The sequence below is a fragment of the Phodopus roborovskii genome, unplaced genomic scaffold, assembly GCF_943737965.1.
Source record: "Phodopus roborovskii unplaced genomic scaffold, PHOROB, whole genome shotgun sequence".
Taxonomy (NCBI): domain Eukaryota; kingdom Metazoa; phylum Chordata; class Mammalia; order Rodentia; family Cricetidae; genus Phodopus; species Phodopus roborovskii.
Genome location: NW_026125391.1, coordinates 377170 through 397304, shown reverse-complemented (window position 1 = coordinate 397304; position 20135 = coordinate 377170).

Genomic DNA, 20135 nt, shown 5'->3' with positions numbered 1-20135 from the left:
TACATGGAAGGACAACAGACTCTGAATACACAATATAATCACAAGACAGGAAACAATAAAGGAGATATTAGCAAACCAGTTTTCAAGCAATATTGTAGAGGTACAGTAATCAACACAGCATAGAAATAACAATGAAACAATATAAGAAGTAAGGTTTTTCCTCCTGCCACAGGTCTTGTCCTGCCACCGCGCCAGCCTCAATTAACACAACAGAGACTCTGTATTTGATATAATGCTGTCGTTGGGCAGTTACTTGTTTCTTATTGCCTAGCTCTGTCTTAAGTATTAACCCATTTCTGCTAATCTATGTATTTCCACGTGGTCTCCTCTTACCCTCAGAGAGCCAGCTGGCATCCAGCCCTCTCCAGACTCTCCATCTTGACTCCTCCTTCCTACTTCCTCCATCCTCCTTGTCTCCTAGTCCCTCCTATATTCCTTTCCTATTGGCCAGCAGTGCTGTATTCATTAACCAGTATGAGAAACATATATACAGAATGACATCTCGCATCAAAACAGAACCATATGTCAATGGAACAAAATAAAACCCCAAAATTACAGCCTTCGAGTATTTGAGAAAATTTCCAAAAATACACAATTGAGGGGAAAATGCATCTTCAACAAGTAATGCTATAAAAACTGAATGTTCATATATAGAAGAATAAAATCAGAATTATAATATTAGCTTAAAGGAAAATCTACTACAAATAGATAAACAAACCTAATGTGAAGCCTGAAATACTGAAATTAATAGAAGAAAAGTTGAGCAGGACATTACAAAATATAGATGTAACAATAGATTTTTTTTTGTATAAGACTCCATTTGCTTGATAATTAAGGCAATACTAATTTCCAAATTAGCTGTACGATTTTATATTCCAATAAGCAATGGAGAAGGGTTCCCGCTTCTCCCCATCCTCTCAGCATAAACTGTCATTGGTATTTTTGATTTTAGCCATTCTGACAGGTGTAAGATGTTATCTCAGAGCTGTGTTGATTTGCATTTCCCTGATGGCTGAGGATGTTGTGCAATTTCTTAAGTGCCTTCCAGCCATTTGAAATTTCTCTATTGAGATTTCTCTGTTTAGATCTCTGTACCCCATTTATTAATTGGATTATTTGGTGGTTTGATGACTAGTTTTTTGAGTTCTTTGTAATTTTGAAAATCAATCCTCAGTCAGACTTGGTATTGGTATCCTTTACCCATTCTGTATGCTGTCAAGTTTGTCCTGTTGAATGTGACATTTGCCTTAAAGAAGATTTTCCATTTCTGGAGGTCCCATTTAGTAATTGTTGATCTCAGTGCATTTGCTACTGGTGTTATGGTTAGGAAGTCATCTTCTTGCCAATGTGTTAAAGCATACTTCAACTTTCTCTTCAGAGTGGTTCAGTATACCTGGATTTATTTTGAGGTCTTTGATCCATTTGGACTTAAGTTTAGTGTGATCTTTCTGCAGTCTTCCACATGTCAGCATCAAATTGTACCAGAACCAATTGTTGAAGATGCTTTCTTTTTTCCATAGTATAATTTTAGCTTCTTTGTCAGAATATGGCAGTTTCTCATGAAAATGAGAGGCAATCTACTCAACAATTCCACTCTTAGGCATATAAACAAAGGATCCACATTCATACCACAAGAACAGTTGTTCAACTACAGTCCATAATAGTATTACATGTAAAAGTAAGAACCTGCAAGCAACCTAGAATGGATGAAGAAAATACAGTGTATTTCCCCAATAGAGTACCACTCACCAAAACTCTCAAACACTACCGATGGAGAAAACAAAATATTTAATGACAAAACCAGATTTTCCCAATACATATCTATAAACCCAGCCCTACAGAAAGTATTGGAAGGAAAACTCCAACCCAAGGAAGGTAACTACACACAAAAAAAAATGTAGGCAACAGATAATCCAACTACACCAGAAACCAAAGCTAAAGCAGAACTAATATACTCGCAATAACACTGCCAACAACAAACCTAAATCAAACAAGCATCAACAATCAATGGTCCTTACTCACCCTCAACATTAATGGTCTTAACTCACCTATAAAAAGACACAGACTAACAGAATGGATACGAAGACAGAATCCATCCTTCTGCTGCACACAAGAAACACATCTAAGCTTCAAAGATAGACATTACCTCAGGGTAAAGGGTTGGGAAAAGATTTCCAATCAAATAGAAATAAGATGCAAGTATGCATAGCTATCCTAATATCTAACAAGTTAGACTTCAAACCAAAATTAATAAAAAGAGATGAAGACGGTCATTTCATATTCATCACAGGAGAAATCCATCAACACAAAGTCTCAGTTCTGAATATCTATGCCCCTAATACAAAGTCACCCACATTCATAAAAGAAACACTACTAAAACTCAAAGCTCATATAAAACCTCAAACACTTATATTAGGAGACTTCAATACACCACTCTCAACGATAGACAGGACAACAAATCATAAACTCAACAAAGAAACAAAAGAACTAACAGAAGTTATGTCTCAACTGGGGTTAACAGACATCTATAGAACATTCCATCCAAAGACAAAAGAATGTACCTTCCTCTCTGCTCCACATGGAACCCTCTCTAAAATTGAACACATACTCGGTGGCATAACAAACCTCAAGAGATACAAGAGAAAAGGAATAGTCCCCTGTATCTTATCAGATCACCATGCTTTAAAATTGGAATTCAATACAACACAGGTAGCAGAAAACATGCAAACTCATAGAAACTGAACAATGTGCAATTGCACCACTCCTGGGTCAAAGAAGAAATAAAGAAAGAAATTAAGTACTTTCTAATAGTCAACGGGAATGAGGACACAACATACCCGAACTTATGGGACACCTTGAAAGCAGTGCTACGAGGGAAGTTCATTGCACTAAGTGCCCATATGAAGAAAAGAGAGGATAGTCACATAAGAGAATTAACAGCACAACTGAAAGCCTTAGAACAGAGAGAAGCAAACTCACCACGTAGGAGCAGACACCAGGAAATAACATGAGGGCTGAAATCAACAAAATAGAAACCAGGAAAATAATTAAAAAAAAATCATTGCAATGAAGAGTTGGTTTTATGAGAAAATCAACAGGATAGACAAATCTTTATCCAAATTAACAAAAAAGCAGAGAGAGAACATGCAAATTAACAAAATCAGAAATGAAAAGTGGAACATAACAATGGACACAGAGGAAATCCAGACAATTTTCAGATCATAGTTGGAAAATCTGTATTCCACAAATATTGAAAATTCAAAGGAAATGGAAACATTTCTGGATAACTATCACTTAACAAAATTAAATCAAGAATAGACAAACAACTTAAATAGACCTATAACCCACATGAAATAGAAGCAGTCATCAAAATCCTTCCAACCAAAAAAAGACCAGGGTCAGATGGATTCTGTGCAGAATTCTACCAGACATTCAAGGAAGAACTAAAACCACTACTCCTCAAACTGTTCCACAAAATAGAAACAGAAGTTTCATTGCCAAACTCTTTTTATGAGACCACAGTAACCTTGGTACCCAAGACTCACAAAGACATAACAAAGAAAGAAAACTACAGACCAATATCCCTGATGAATATCGCAAAAATACTCAATGAAATACTGGCAAGCCGAATTTAAGAATATAGCAGAGAAATCATCCACCATGACCAAGTAGGCTTCATCCCTGGAATACAGGGATGGTTTGACATATGAAAATCTATCAACATGTTCCACCATATAAACAAACTGAAAAAGAAAAGCCATATGAGTATCTCCCTAGATGCTGAAAATGCCTTCGACAAAATTCAACACCCTTTCATGATAAAGGTCTTGGAGAGATCAGGGATAACAGGAACATACCTAAGCATAATAAGAACAATATACAACAAACGAGCTGCCAACATCAAACTGGATGGAGAGAAAATTAAGCCAATTCCTCTAAAATCAGGATCAAGACAATGCTGCCCTCTCCCTATCTCTTCAATATCGTAATGGAAGTTCTAGCTAAAGCTATAAGACAACAAAAGGATATCAAGGGGATCCAAATTAGAAAGGAAGAAGGGAAACAGTCTCTATTTGCAGATAATATGATAGTATACATAAGCGTCCCAATAAACTACCAGGGAACTCCTACAGCTGACAAACACATTCAGCAAACTAGCAGGATACAAGGTAAACTCAAAAAATCCAGTAGCCCTACTTTTATCAGATGACAAAGAGACAGAGAAAGAAATCAGACAAACTTTACAATAGCCACAAGCAACATAAAGTATCCTGGGGTAACGCTTACCAAACAAGTAAAAGAACTATATAATAAGAACTTTGTGGCTCTAAAGAAACAAATTAAAGATGATACCAGAAAACGGAAAGATCTCCCATGCTTTTGGATAGGTAGGATAAACATAGTAAAAATGGCAATTTTGCCAAACATCTATCTGCACATTCAATGCAATCCCCATTAAAATCCCACCACAATTCTTCACTGACCTTGAAAGGATAATAATCAACTTTATATGGAAAAACAAAAGACCCAGGAGAGCCAAAACAACCCTATACAATAAAAGAAATTCAGGAGGCATCACCATTCCTGACTTTAAGCTCTACTACAGAGCAATAGTTCTGAAAACAGCCTAGTATTGGCATAAAAATAGACAGGTAGACCAATGGAATCGAATTGAAAATCCTGATATTAATCCACACACCTTTGAACACCTGATTTTCGACAAAACAGCTAAAATTATACAATGGGGCGAAGACAGCATCTTCAACAAATGGTGCTGGCACAATTGGGTGAGGGTGTGTAGAAGACTGCAGATAGACCCATGTCTGTTGCCATGCACAAAACTCAAGTCCAAATGGATCAAAGACCTCAACATAAATCCAGCCACATTGAACCTCTTAGAAGAGAAAGTAGGAGGCACCCTTGAACAAATTGGTATAGGAGACTGCTTCCTGAACATAACTCCAGGGGCACAGACACTGAGAGAAACAATTAATAAATGGAACCTCTTCAAACTTAGAAGCTTCTGTAAGGGAAAGGACACAGTGAACAAGACCAAATGGCAGCCCACAGACTGGGAAAAGATGTTTACCAATCCTATATCTGACAAAGGGCTGATCTCCAAAATATACAAAGAACTCAAGAAACTAGTCAACAAAACATGAAATAACCCTATTAAAATGGGGTACAGAAATGAAGAAAGAATTCTCAATAGATGAAATGAAAAAGGCAGGAGGGTGACACCTTCCATGAGGGATCATCAAAGTCGGTTAAGACATATGGGGCTGGCCTAGGTCCTCCCTAGTGATTTTTATATATTAAATTATATTGCACGTATTTTTTTCAAAACCAGTGATTCCAGTAGGTGTTGCCATTATGTGCATGGGTGTAAATCCATTCTTGTAACACGGGAAGCCGATCAGGGGCCAGACCCAAAGTAGAGTTACACTCCCTCTGCCAACAGCCATCAGTTTCCTATAGCTCCTCAACTCTAGATGAAACATTGTGAGCCTGTTCTCCATCGATAATGGAATTTTGGCTGGCTTGATGTTATCTGGATTTGCAGTCACAGCAGCAGTGTGCAATACCTGACATATCAAGTTATATAGCAGTACTTCCCAACATGAAGCCCTTATAGTGTTTCTGTAAGCTTTTCCACAATGGCTTCTCAAATCCTGTTGGGAGTGATTTTGATATAGATATTACATTAAATGCTCAATACTACATGGTCTCTTTTTTATCTGTTCTCTGATCAGTTGTGAGTCTGGATTAATCACTGTCTGCTGAAAACAGATTCTGATCATGGTTGAGAGCTACTAGAAAGTATGTTTACAGAGGCAAGTATTTACATTGCATTTTAAATATAATTATTTAGATGCATAATGATAGTAAGTTCTCCAAAGTGACCTACCACTCATTCGACTTGTTATCTACCTACCCATGGCTTCATGCTCTAGATTATAATACCAGGATTGAATGAATTCTATCTTATGATGAAGTTTTAAAATCCAAACAAAAAGTGATTTATTACTCCTAAAATTTGATGCTAATATTGCACTAATGCATATATTGCCAAGTTGATCATTATTTCCCTTTGCAGCAATCTCAGATTGATAAAATATGATGAGCAAAATATCAGACACTCGTAGATTTAGAACAGTTCTTAGCCATAATCAAATGAAAATGTGTCACATACAGATATCTTATCCAGACATAAAGAAAAAAGAAATGAAAGAGGGGATTTGGTTGGGTAGAAGAAAATAAGTGCAAGAGTGAGGTGGGAATTCATAAGACTCAAGTTGTTTGCTAAATCTTAAAGAGACTTATTTTATATTTCCCTACAATTATACATAATACATAAAAGTATATGCAGATATATATATATATATATATATATGCTATTATAATAAATAAGGTTATTTCACTTGAATTGACGACATTTCTCCCTACAATCTATAAACTAACCAAAAAAAAAAAAAAAAAAAAAAAAAAAAAGAACAAAAAACAAAAAAAAAACCACCCTAGTATCACCTATTATAAATGTTTCAAATTGTTGGTCAGGGTCATCCAAGTCACTCCCTAAACAGTATATACTCTTGCTGTTGCTCTTGGTAGACTCTTATAAGTTGAAAGTAAGTCCTGCTACTGAAGACATTGAACACTTAGAAAAAAGGGTCCACATTATCTAGTATACATCTAACCAATGGTCTAACTTAGTAGCAGAAAATATTCCTAGTTGCTGCAACACCTGTGAAACATAACAATGACCATCAAGGCAAGTAAACTTTAAAGATGCAATTAGTGGCACTCACATGTTGGTTACCAACAGCTATCTAATTGGACTTACGATCTGCCCATCATCTGGGAAGTCACTCCTGCCACCAAAAACCTAACCAACTTCCCTGAGATGATGAAGTTATTATCTTAAAAAACATTTTATCATGTCCTTAATAATTTCTAACTGCATTGTAAATCTTACCCCTATACAGAGAGGTGAATGTAGCTATCACACTCATCAAAAAGAATTTTCCATCATATTGAGACCATTAGAGAGAACCACAACTTAATACAATGTATAGACCAATAGATTGTGGGAATCCCAACTTAAACAGATTCATTTGCTACACAACCCATGCATATATGGCTCAGGGGAAATGACTGAAGAGAGGGCCAAAAGAATATGAGAGTCAGAATATGAATATGCCTACTTTGAAATAGTATTTTATATAAATGGCTGTTCAAACAAGGACAGAACACTGATAATATCAATTTAGATGCCAATGCTCAATAGGGAAAATCTTAAAGGGCTCCACCCTTAGACAAAGAACTATGGGCAACTAATCACAGCTGGAATAGGAAGAATTAATCTCTCTCAAGGATAAGCTCCTCGTCAACTAGCAATTTGATACTATATATATATATAGTGTGTATTTCTAACACACATACACACACACACACATATATATATATATATATATAAAATCAATAACACAGAAAATTAGGCTATCAATTTGAGGGTGAGAGGAGCATGGAAGATGTTGAAGGGAGAGGTCTTTGGACCTAGACTCATATTCATTGTGGCTTTCTGAAAATTTTGTTTCTAAATGAGTACAAAGGATGAAGAAAATCTTACTAATATATAAATTAAATGAACAAACATATGAAGAAGATATCAATAGGCAAAAATAAAAGAAATTAAAATATAAATGCATGTCTAGGGATATATCTTCATATCACTTATGAATGCATGCTAGTAGGTAAGGGGTCCTGGATTTAATTCCTAGCATCAAGTAAAGTGGAGAAATCAATACATGGTACTTTTGACTTCCTTTCAAATAACTAAGTTACTCTTAACAACATTAGCAATTGTTATACTCAGTCATACTGCTAAGACAATACATGGCAAGTCACTTTATGGCTTTTTAATTTATAGAAATATTTAGGTTAGAACCAAAATGTATAGGATATATGTGACAACAGTGTTAACAACAACTAAAACCCTTTTACAGTCTTTATGTAAATAGACAAGTAATTAAAGAAACCAGTTGGGAAGAAAAATAAGAACAGAGGCTCTATTTTTTCATCTTCCAATCAAGAATGCCTTTGCCTCAAAATGAGGACAAACTCATTACAAACTATCAAATAAAATGTTTTTATTAGCCAAATATGCTTTTCAAACATCATTAGAATATCATTAGAATACTAAATAAAAGCTGGTGGTGAAAGATATGAAATAATAAACGTATGTGACAACAAAATAGTTTTGTATATGGACACATTGATATTGAAGAATAATCACTCGTTTTTTACCATGTCCATTCACATCTCCATTCATATGTATGTAATGCATATTAAAACTATGAGCATGTAATAAGATGATTTATCCAGAAAAAGAAAATAGGATTGGGTGGAGGTTAAAGGAGGCATTTCCTTCAACTGCTTTATGTATGTTCATAAATGAATATGTATTCCATCCTTAAAACATAATTCAAGATATTTTTAGTCAGGGAAAACATATATGAAGAGTACCTCAGAAACTGGTTGTAGAAAAGTATATGCAAAGACTCTGTTAATCAGATTTTAATGAATAAAGTCACAAAATTTGGCTACAGAGTAGATTTGTATATATTCCTGCCTTTTCTTGTGTTGTCTGAAAATGTTTTTCTTAATTTGTTTTCAGTAAACTCAGAGCATTTTGTACTACTTTAAGATTTTAGTGTCAGGTAAACTGCCATTCTTAGAGATTTCCCTTCTCTTCCTATGTTTTAATAGTAAGCTTGACGGGGGTGGCATTTGCAATAGGAGTGACAAGCCAGATGTAATCCTAATAAAGCAGTTGAACAAAATATTTCCAAATTACTTTTGTATTTCCCCCCAAATTTTCCTTGATATTTCATCCTTAGAGCCAACTTTGACATTATACATGTATAAAGTACTAAAAAAAAAATAGTACAAAACATAGTACACCAAGAATTTTCTCATATAAATATTTTTTAAATTTTTTTCTTACTTAACAGATTGATCCCAGTTCTATATCTCCCTCTCTCCCATGCCCCCACCACCCTCCCACCCCATTTCCCCACTCCATAGGGAGGGTGATGCCTTCCAGGAGGGATCAACAAAATCTGTCAAGTCATTTGGAGTAGGGACTAGGCCCTCCCTCTTTCCTCTAACCCACATACCAACAAACACCTGAGTTTTGACAAAAACAGCTAAAAGTATACAATGTGGGGGGGGGAGGAGGAAAGCATCTTCAACAAATAGTGCCAGATAGACCCCTGTCTATCACCATGCACAAAATTCAAGTTCAAATAGATCAAAGACCTCAACATAAATACAACCACACTGAATCTCTTAGAAGAGAAAGTGGGTGGTACCCTTGAACAAATTGGTATAGGAGACCACTTCCTGAACATAACAACAGGGGCACTGATACTGAGACTGACAATTAATAAATGGGAGCTCCTCAAATTGAGAAGCTTCTATAAGGCAAAGGACATAGCTGATAAGACCAAACAGCAGCCCACAGACTGGTAAAAAATTTTCACCAATCCTACATCTGACAGAGGTCTGATCTCCAAAATATATAAAGAACTCAAGAAACTAGTCAACAAAACACCAAATAACCCTATTGAAAAATATGGGGTATGGAAATTAAGAGAGAATTCCCAACAGAGGAAATAAAAAAGGCTGAAAGACACTTAAGAAAGTGTTCAACATCTTTAGCTATCAGGGAAGTGCAAATCCAAACAACTTTGAGATACCATCTTATTTCTGCCAGAATGACTAAAATTAGAAACCCCAATGACAACTTACACTGGAGAGGATGTGGAGAAAGGAGAAAACACCTCCACTGCTGGTGGGAGTGCAAACTTGTGCAGCCATTTTGGAGATTAGTATGGTTGTACTTCAGGAAAAGAGGAATGAGTCTACAATCCACATCCATGAAACAAAGATATCTGTGTGAAGCCTTTTTTATAGTCAAAGTGGTGCTGATGTTCACAGACATGACTGGGAATGAGTTTGCCAATGACCTGAATCTCAGAATCAGTACCCATCTGCCAATCAAGAATGTGTCAACTGAAGGAAAGTATCAGTAGGTAAATGAGTTTGTTCTACAAAAAGAAACCTTAAAAAATACATCCCTGTTTGCCAAGTTCAGCTTCTATATCAGAAAAAATTAGAAAGACTCTCATAAAACATTTTTTAGTATTGTATATTAACTCTTCATATCATCAAAAGAAAAAAGTATATGGACTTTGTATAATCTTCTTGCTCAAACATATAAAGTATGGAAACATGTCTCTGCTACTTAAATTTTATTCAGAATTATATTTGTCCTATATAAATTTTAATCCCATTCATAGACCCTAAAGGACTAACTTGAAAACCAACCTACAGATGTGCTGTGAATGAATTCCCCTTTCAGATCAACATAATGACCAGAAAAGCTCCATTATTTTCTTTGTTCCTATATTGTAGGCTGTGATTAGCTTTTCTTTATCTGGCAAATGTTGAACAAAGTCCCTTAGCTGTAGGCTTGTTTCCATGAAGAGCTACAACTCATCATAAACTGGGAAACCTCTAGTTTGCATTACATATTAGTAGCATCCAGTGGATACAACTGTGTGCATTTAAGACAAAACAAGGAAATGTTTAACGTGAAGTTGCTTCATTATAACAAGCTACTGAATTATTTACACCAATAAAAATTTATCTTCTAGAGTCTCCTCAAAAGAAATTACCCTCTTGGTATGCACAATAGTTATCTGCAGTGATATAAGGATGCTCAGTGCTATCAGCTTACATGCACCACAGGAACAGCCAAATGATTCTCTGTGCTCCCATTGTCTTTTTGTGTTTAGTAAAGGGAATTTGAGGAAATTAATGCTTAGTCAAACTGAACGTAATGACCACTGTGTGGTATTCTATGTACGAAAGGTTTTGCCTGTTCCATTGTTTTAAGTAAAGGTTATAATCCCAAAGACTCTTATATGTAGATATTTAAATAAATGATCATGACAATGAATGAAGATCCAAATTATGATAAATACTTGTCATACTTGTATATGTAATGGCACACTAGACAAGAACTGAGATTGATAAGTAATATTGGCTTCATTTTAAGGAGATGATGAAGGAGATAAAGACATGGTTTGGCAGGTAAGAGCATGAATAATCATGAAAAGACTAGATTTTTGGTTCCCAGCATCCATATTGGGCATCTTACAACTACCTATAACTACAGATCCAAGAGATCTGATGTCCTTCTCTGGCTTCCTTGGACACTTTTGTGGACATGCATATAATCCTCTCTACACACACACACACACACACACACACACACATAAATAATTTTAAATAAAACCATGTGTAAATAGGCCCTGGGTCCTAATTTGATCACATATATATTGATAATCTCTGCCACATTAATCAATATTACCCATACAGATATTATTTAGGAAACAGGATGTTTAACATAAACATGCTGTCACCTAGTCCAGATTGAAAAGTGTGAGACCAATGAAATATAATGTTAGGTGAGGCTATTAAGTTATTGATACATGGAGATCTAATGTGTTAAGAAAGATAAGCACCAAGCTGATTCACAGGTAATACCATATTGGTCTTGGTCTTACAAACAGAAACATTTGCTTTACCAGAAAAGAAAGGGAGGGACAGACAGAAGGATTGGGCTCAAAGCCTGACTAACATTGTATTTCTCCTTTTATAATATGCACTGGTCAATCTATATGACTGAAGAAGTTGGTAAAATTAGGATTTAGGAATAGTTGATAGCAAGTATAAAAACAATCCTCATTATAATTTTTTGCTTGGTTAGAGGGAACTGGGATCGACATGTAAAACAATAAATTAAATAAAAAATATCTAATGAGTGTTGTTAAGTTATATAACTTAAAATAACTACTCTCTCTTACCATTGCATCTTAAACATAAGGAAAACTAACATAATATGTTAAAAAATAAAAGAACAAAAAGTTGAAAAGAAATAAAATTGTTCTTAGATGCATTTAATATTATCTGTTAATGAATGGTTAAGAAAACAATCCTTAAAATAATAATATATTACAGCATAATTGTGGCTCAGAAGATTATATTATAAAAGTCACCTGATTTTCTCAGTAGTGGCAGTAAATAAATTGAATCTGAAATTAATAGTAATAGCATCTATATTAGCACCTTCAAAACAAAACATGTATAAATCTGACAAAATAATGAGATTAAATTTTCTATATTCTTTTGAATATGATAAAAATTTTTAAACTTTCAAACTGAATAAATTAAAAAGAAATTAATGAAGAGTATAAATATCCCATGCTCATGGACAGAAAGGCTCTGAATAGAGTCAATATGTCATTCCTTCCCAAATGTACCCTTTGAGTCAATATCAAGCCAATCAATTAATAGTCCTAGTATTTTCAGGAGATATCCAGGAAATAATGTACATGAATGAGGAATAAGCTATGGAACTGAAGAAAATACATACAACAAAGTCTAATGAAGAATTATTGTCAAGTGTATGCAGAGAAGCATAAACATTTAGCAAAGAATATGAAAAATTTTTTATAGGTAAATCTAATTTTTTTTAATATTTTTATTTTATTTAATTTTATATAACAAAGTCCAATTAAATGAAAACAAACATTTATGCACAATATTTGAGAATTTGGGTGTCGTTCTTTCCAAACTACTTCTTTCTGGTAAGGGGCGCTGTCTTGGGGGGATTCGAAGAAGATTCAGATATCCTGGCTATAGTCTGTAAGGCTGTTTTGTCCAGCTCTTTTGAATGTAGGATTAGCTTGTACTCTGTTTCAGGCAGTCAGAGGTGATCAAACCACATTAGTCGGGAAGGAATCCACATCTTTTCATTTTCTGTGGAAACAAAAATAGAAATTCTTTTCCCCAGTAACTTGTCCTTAAACTTAAATTTTGGAGTCAAAGCATTTTTTTAATTTAATTTATTGTTTTACATGTCAATCCCAGTTCCCTCTCCCTCCCTCCCTCCCCCCCAGCCCTCCCTCCCTCCTTCCCTTCTTTTTACCCTCTCTGCCCTCTCACATGCACTCTAAACACCCTCCCCTCCCATCCCCCCACCCCAATTCCATGTGTAGGGGAATGCCATCCAGTTGGGGTCATGTAGATCTGACAGGTCCTGTGAAGTAGGGACTAGGGCTTCTCTCTTGTCTCTAGATTAAGGCAGTTATCCATCCTTGGGGGATATGTTTGAAAGTCCTTTTGTGCACCAGGGATACATCCTGGCTCCACTGTCTGTGGTCCCTTAGACTGCTCAGTCCTTCTGGCTGAGACCCATATTCAGGGGGGACTGAGTCAGTCCCATGCTGGCTTCCCAGCTATCAGTCTAATGGCCCTTAGCTCCTCCTTGTTCAGGTAAGCTGTCTGTATGTGCTTCTGCCGTGTGGTCTTGTCCTCTCCATCTGCTTCTGGGTTCTAGTTCGACTCAGTGTTTCTGTATGGGTGTTTGCTCCTATTTTCAACAGGCATTAGTTGAGGGCTCCATGGAGAAGTTAGTTGTTGATCTCACTCTCCAGAAAGGGCATTTATGATAGTCTTTCCATGGAAGCTGAGATTGTTAGTTGGGAGCAGTCTTGTAGTTCTCTTGACCTTTCTTTGTGTTCAATTTTATCTTCAAACCAATATTGGCTCCCTGTTTTATGTTCTCTCTCTCTGTCTCTGTCTCTCTCTCTCTCTCTCTTTCCTATCTTCTATTCCTATCCAGGCTCAATCTTCCTGGTCGCACAGGTTTTCCTTTCCTCCCCCTCATTTCATCCTACTTCTCTCTCCATTTGCTGTCCTCCCCCACTTCATCTGAGCTCTGGGGAACTTGTCCCTTCCCAGTTCTGTGAGGGACTTTATATGAATCTCTTAGAATACACCTTGTATCCTAGTTCATCTGGTGATGTGAATTATAGGCTGGTGATCATTTGATCTAGGTCTAAAATCCATATATGAGTGAGTACATACTGTGTTCCTCTTTTTGTGCCTGGGTTACCTCATTCAGGATGGTTTCTTCAAGTGCCATCCACTTGCCTGCAAATTTCAAGATAACGGCAGCCCACAGACTGGGAAAAGATTTTCACCAACCCTGTATCCGACAAAGGGCTGATCTCCAAAATACACAAAGAACTCAAGAAACTGGTCAATAAGACACCAAATAACCCTATTAAAAAATGGGGTACAGAACTGAAGAAAGAATTCTCAATGGAGGAATCAAAAAGCCTGAAAGACACTTAAGGAAATGTTCCACATCCTTAGCTATCAGGGAAATGCAAATCAAAACAACTTTTAGATACCATCTTTCCCCTGCCAGAATGGCTAAAATTAGAAACACCAGTGATGACTTATGTTGGAGAGGATGTGGAGAAAGGGGAACACTCCTCCACTGCTGGTAGGAGTGCAAACTCATACAGCCATTTTGGAGATCAGTATGGCGGTTCCTCAGGAAAATGGGAATTAGTTTACCACACGACCCGGCAATCCCCATCTTAGGCATATACCCAAAGGATTCACATCCACGCAACAAAGACATCTGTTCAACTATGTTCATAGCAGCAATATTTGTAATAGCAAGAACCTGGAAGCAACCTAGATGCCCCTCAATTGAAGATTGGTTAATGAAGATGTGGCACATCTACACAATGGAATACTACTCTGCAGAAAAAAAATAATGGTATCTTGAAAACGTTTTTTTTTTTTTTAAAGATGGCCATAAACATAAAAAACTATGTCACTAGAAAAATACAATGTAAAGACAAGGAGAATACTACAGTAATATTAATAACAGAAAATCAGTGGAGGTGTCACATTTTCATTGTATAATAAATGTGTTACTCTAGTCTAATGTGTATGTATAGTGTAGTGTAGTTCAGTGTCTATACTTGTTTGTGTGTATTTGTACTCATGTTATAGAAATATATATGGTACAAGGTGATATCCAGTGCCTTTATTGTTTATATTATTTTGTGAGACAGGATCTTTCATTGAAACTATAGCTCATCCATACAGCTAGATTTTTTTTTTTTTTTGAAAATGACCTTTAATTTTCTGCCTGTTCCCATACCCCGCACCATGTTTACAGACTCATTTATGCTGCACTAACTTTTGTGTTGGTACTGCATAATATCATAATTCAAGTTGTGTGCTTGCACAACCAGCATGCTATGAATTAATGCCCCGGGTTTTTTTACTGTGTAATATTGATAGTGATGGAGACTATATCTGAATGGAGATAAGGAGCATAAAAGTCTGCAGTATGTCTGATATATTTTGCTGTTAGTCTACAATAGCTTTTAACTGAAGTTTCTTTAAATAGGTCAGGTTGAGTCATGCAAATAAATTTCCTGGTTCCTCAGGATTCTCTTCAGGAAAAAAAAATAGATCATTGTTTTTAGTACATTTAATTATTAAACAAACTGTCATCTAGGTGTAATTGAGTCAGAGTAGTTTTACAAGACAACTAAGTCCAAACTTGAACCACATGTTTCCCTTATAAACTACTTTTTGTGCAGAGCATAATTCTTGAATACTCATATGCTAGTAATTATTCTTGAAACTTTTGAAATTATTGTCCAATAAGTGTTCCTGGTAATTTCTCCTAGTCTTTGCCAGTGTACTGATAGACTGACTCATAAGGGAAATTGAAGAATTTTTATTTTCCAGTGACATGTCATGATTTAATTATTTTTACCAAGACTGATGTAAAGGTGTAAGTTCTCTAATAATTAGATCATGAAACATGTCTTATGTTCCTAATCAGTGTATTTTACTATTAAAGACCAGGCTGAAGAAACCCATAGAAACAAGGAGGAGCTAATGGACCCACAGACTGATAGCTGGGAACATTTGTCTCAGCTAGAAGGCCTAAGCAGTCTAAGGGACCTCGGACATTGGAATCAGGATGTATTCCTGTTACGCAAAAGGACTTTGGGGGCACATACCCCATTGTGGGATACTCCCTTAACCTAAGACAGTAGAGAAAGCCTATTCCCTACTCCAAATGACTTGACAGGATTTGATTATCCCTCCTAGAAGGCCTGACCCTCCCTGTGGTGTTTGGGGGAATTGGATGGGAGGGAGTTTCGGGGGGCATGGAAGGATGGGAAGGAAAAGAAGCTGGGATCGTTATGTAAAATAAGAAAATAATAATAATTAAGAAATCAACTTTCAAGACATCAAGTAATTTCTTTAAACTTTAGTAGAGAAACAAGAAAATATTTGGGGGGGTTTATATAATTTATTTATTTTTATTTTACATATCGGTCCCAGTTCCCTCTCCCTCACTCACTCCCTCTTTCTCTCTTCCACCCTCTCATGCTTCCTCCTCTCCCAGCCTCTCCATTCCACGTGTAGGGTGATGCCCTACTTTAAAGGAGTATCCTTCCATGGGGAATGTGCTTCCAAATTCTTTTATTGAACCAGGGATACATCCTGCTTCCATTGGCAGAGGTCCCATAGACTGTCCAGGCCTTCTAACTGAGACCCACCTTCAGGGAGTCTGAGTCAGTGCAACTATGGATTACCAGCTATCAGTCTGGGGTCCATGAGCTCCCCCTTGTTCAGGTCAGCTGACTCTGTGGGTTTCTGTAGCCTGCTCTTGACCCCGTTGATCATTACTCCTCCCTCTAGGCAACTGGATTCTAGGGGTTTGGTTTAGTGTTTAGCTGTAAGTGTCTACTTGTAGAACAATAAGGTAGATGCTCAGGAAAATAGGAGTCTAACACAGGACACAGAAATTCCACTCAGGCATATACCCAAAAGATGCACATCTGTGCAACAAAGACATTGATTCAACTATGTTCATAGCAGCATTATTTGTAATATCTAGAACCTAAAAACAACCTAGATGCCCCACAACTGAAAAATGAATAAAGAAGATGGAGCACACTTAAACAATGGAGTATGAGTCAGCTGAAAAAATAACAATGGAATCTTGAAATTTGCAGGCAAATGGATGGAACTTGAAGAAACCATATTGAGTGAGGTAGCCCAGTCACAAAAAGAGGAATATGTTATGTACTCACTCATATATTTATTTTAGACATAGAGCAATAGATCACCAGCCTATAATTCACACCACCATAGAAGCTAGGAAACAAGGACAGTAAGACAGACAAACATGATCCCCCACAGAAGGGGAAAGAAACAAGATATCCTGAGCATATTGGGAGCAACAGGGGTCAGAGAGTGGAGAGGAGTTAAGAGAAAGAGAAAGTGAGAAAAGTAGGGGAAAGGAGAATATGTGGGACCAGGAAGTTTTACTCGGGGGATGAATAGATGAGAGCAAGAAAAGAGAATACATAATAGAGGGAGCTATTACAGGTTTGATGAGAAAACTGACACTAGAGAAATGTCCAGAGACCTACAAGGATGATTCCAACCAACAATATAAGCAATTATGGAGAGGTTATCTTAAATGCCTTTCCCTGATAATGAGATTTATAACTAACTTATTTGCCACTCTGGAGACCTCATCTAGTAGCTAAAATTTGATTTTTTAAAATAGGAGGAAAGTCAGATTTCACAAGCAACTGTATTAGTGTGATATCTCTTGAATTGAACATATGAAATGAGAATCAAAAGGAGCCTCAGTCTAAACATAAAATTTAAGCTCATGTCAAATAAAACACTCTTCAATGTCACTAATATTTCTGTAATTTTAATAATAGCTTAAATTCTCTTTTAGTACTTTGGCAAATACTGAAATAACCCAATGATGTAAAGAAGTAAATAGAAAATATTTCTGTAACACAATCATAATACAAACCAGCTGTTAACATTTTGTCTGGTTATGATACAGGGATGGATAACTTTTCTGTACTCCTTCTGCTGTGTGTCACAGGCATATTATTATAGTACTCACTTTCCAAATAATATGTGAGGAAGCAAGAGGAATGGTATAATATACTTTTCATGAATCTGTTACTATATGAAATAAAATGCACTTGCAATATTAGAATGTGATTGCATGACCCAAATTGCAATAGCCTAAAAACCGATTTTTAAAGTTGACATTACTCATCATTCATAATTGATGATAAGAGATATTCCACTAAATATATGAAACACTAAGTGAAATAAGATTTAGTTTTATAATCAAGATCACATAGTTAAAGAAAGGCAGAACAAAGTTTTACTTATTCATTCATTCATTCACAAAAATGTATTTAGTACTTATATATTAATGCAGAAGAAAGGTTGTGAAGATTCAGCTTTTGGTGAATATATTGAAGGGTAAAGAGCATCACTTCAGGAATATAAGAAAACTATCTGAAATCTGTGTTGGAATTAATTTGCTTATTAAAAAGTGAAATAATAAGCTGAATCTGAATATACTAATAAATACAATATGGTTGAATGAAATATTGCTTTAATGTGGGTTATAACAAATAAAATAAAGAAGAGACACTAATAATATCATTTAGTTAGCTCCCAGCACAGCTCTCTGTGAATTATATTCTATAAAAAGTATTTGTATCTCATTATGGTACTGATTGTAACTTAATAGAGTGAGTTGAAGAAGGAAGCCTCAGACACTGAATGCCCCCTTCTTCTGCATCACTTTCCAAATGCTAAAATGTACCTGTTGCAAACTCTGACCATGAAAATGAAAGAGTATGATGTAAGAAATTAACAGCACCAGCATAGAGACCATTCAGAACAGTGCAGTAATTCACATGAACAGCACCAAAGCCTCCAGGTTACAGCACACAAAATGAGACAGAGGATGCATATGGGTAGAGTGGTAGCTTTATTTGCAAAGCACACAATTCTAGATGCTCACTAGCTTGCCTGAACACAGGATTAGTACCCAACTCATTTTTGCTTGTATATTCTACTCAGGAATATGACACTTTCTTCAAAGGTGGTTAAGCATCTGTCATGCAAATGCATTATTAGTGTATATGAGGGTACAAAATTATAGGTTTCTCTATGGCATTTGGCTATTTGTGTTTAATATAAGTTGATTATATTCACATTGCTGTTAATACCCATATGTCTGTCTTCCTGTTCTTGTTGGTCTCCTGCCTAGTAGAGTTGTTTTTTATGGCATATAACAGAAAATTAGACTGAACTTTTTTGTCATAGTAAGTAACAAAATTTCACATCCTTACCTAAAAGAACTAATTTGCTTCCCTTTGTGTTGCCTAATTGTTTTTAGGGTTATGCTCCTTTAACACTAGTAAATACAAACATTTCAGCATCATGCCGGTGAATAGCATAACCTTAAAGGCTATTATATGACTAACGAGCAGTTATCACAAACTATTCAGACACTACACACAGATGAACACAGGAGTCCTGGGTGGGGCACAGCAGGACAGCCCAAAATTCATCATGAAACTAAATTGGTGCATAATGTTGAACTTATTATTGCTTACCTATTAAAATTTACATTTAATGATTTAGGCCAAAATGTGACAAATTAATCATGCTAAACAAATTCATAGAGTGAAAAACTACAGAAAAAGGCATAGGAGTGAACATACATGGTAATAACTGACTTATTTTGGTATTTAAAGACCATAGTGCATAATGGACAGATTATATGTTTCTGGTTTGTTTTTATAATGCCCCATGTCAAGATTATTAAGATTTCTCCAAATGTCAAACTCCTATAATAAAAATCAGTTCACACTTCACAGGTTTTCCTTTAAATAGCATGAAATGCACTCCTGTTTTGAAGTAATATATGCTATGAAAAGAACAATCATGTTGACAAACTAGCTTGTTCATTCTAAGGATATTAGTATGGTTACAAAACATTTAAATAATATATTAAAATTTGGTGACACAGTTTTGAAGGCTAAGAAGGATGTCATTCAAAGATATGATTGTAATACTGTTTAGGAAAGAAGTGAACAAATATACATGCATATATTTATGTATATGTATGTATATATATGTGTGTGTGTGTTCAATGTGTAGTCATCCTCAGAAACTGAATGGGATAAACTGAACAGATAAAAGCTTAAGCTCTGAGAAACAACTGCACCTATCTAATAGTGATAGACAAGTTAGACTGAGGCAATGGCACAGATAAGGGCATGAGTTCAGATCCCCAGGAACCTTGTGTGGTGGTACATGTCTATACCCAGTGC